The sequence below is a fragment of the Nomascus leucogenys genome, chromosome 15 (assembly GCF_006542625.1).
Source record: "Nomascus leucogenys isolate Asia chromosome 15, Asia_NLE_v1, whole genome shotgun sequence".
NCBI lineage: Eukaryota > Metazoa > Chordata > Mammalia > Primates > Hylobatidae > Nomascus > Nomascus leucogenys.
The window spans coordinates 14,973,373-14,974,876 of record NC_044395.1 but is presented as its reverse complement, the minus strand read 5'-3'; the positions used below and the strand labels follow the sequence as shown (position 1 = coordinate 14,974,876).

At 47.5% G+C, this 1,504-nt stretch overlaps 1 pseudogene; it reads right to left on the bottom strand.

Moving 5' to 3' along the window:
- Positions 1 to 291: 291 nt before the first annotated feature.
- Positions 292 to 1,269, bottom strand: LOC100580190 (annotated as a pseudogene).
- Between the last annotated feature and the right edge of the window lie 235 nt (positions 1,270 to 1,504).

Sequence of the window (1,504 nt, the reverse complement as noted above, 5' to 3'; positions counted from 1 at the left end):
AAATATTTATAGTATATAATATGAGTATAGTATATATATGTATATTTATAGCATATAATAAAGTATAATATATAATATTTTATATATATATATTGTTTTTAGTTTTGTTAAAAAGCCATTCTGACAAATCAGAAATGGGGGTTCAGGAGTGGTGGTGATGCAAAAGAAGGAAGCCATGGGGTGGGGGCTGTCAGGGGTGGGGGCACTGTTGTCTCCTTCAACCCCACCCTGATGTGTCCTCTCCTGAAGGACAGACAGTCACATTCTGCAATGTGTCCTCTACCATGTCCTTTACCATGTCTGTTCAAAGTAGGAGAAGATGTCTCTCTCATCAGGCAGATCACTACGATTGACCTCAAAGCGATCCTGCATGTCATTGAGGATCTTGGCATCATTCTCGTCAGACACAAATGTGATAGCCAAGCCCTTGGTGCCAAACTGGCTGGCTCTGGCCACCCAATGCAGGTAGGTGTCAGAATCCTCAGGCATGTCATAATTAAAAGCAATGTTCACCCGCTCAATGTCCATACCTTGGCCAAATAGGTTGGTAGCCACAAGAATTCACCATTGAAAATCTTTAAACTGCTGATACTGAGAGAGCCCTGGGGCATCCCGCGGTGGATGGCAATGGCTGGGAAGTTTTGCTCCACCCAGTAGCTGGGCCGAGGCAATGCGCCGCTGCACAGACTTCAAAAAGATCATTACCTGGTTGAACTCAAGGACATTCAGAAGGTCATAGAGCTTCCAGTTCTTCTGGTTGTCCTTCAGTTTCATGTAGTACTGCTGCGACCCATGCAGCATCAACTTCATCTCATTATCCACAAAGATCTCCACTGGATCTTGCATGAACTTGTGGCAGACTGGACGGATCTCTTTGCTCAAGGTAGCCCTGAACATCATGACCGGCTTCTCAAGGTGGGGTCATGCGAAAAATTTCCTGGACATCCCGACACATGTTGAGCTGTTCAAACATCTTATCACATTCATTTGAAATAAAGTGTTTAATGTGTTTGAGGTTGAGGCTCTTATTTCCAGCCAGGGCTAGGATACGGCCTGGAGTCTCCACGACGATATGCAGGCAGTTCTTCTTCAGCACCTCTTCATCCTTCTTGATAGACCACCAAAAAACACAGCAACCTTGACACTGGGCATGTATTTAGAGAACTGACCATGGCTTGGGAAGCCAACAGCGCCTGTTCCCCAGAGTGGAGGAGCAGAAGTGGATGAAAACATGCATAACCTGTGCAGCAGCATGTGATGCACGGCCATCCCCTGTAAGTGGTAGCTGTTACTACTCTTCCGGTTACTAAGGCTGAAAACCCAAGGGTCATCCCTGATTTCCCCTCCCCTCATTCCAGCACCCTCACCACCATCCCATGCAGGTCCCTCCGTTTCTCAGCCCTGCACTGTCTCCCCAGCCCACGCGACTGTCCTCTCTTGCCGGCACTGCTGTCCTTGTCTCCTTTCAGTCCAGCCTCCTCTCGCCAGCCAGAGGGACTTGTGA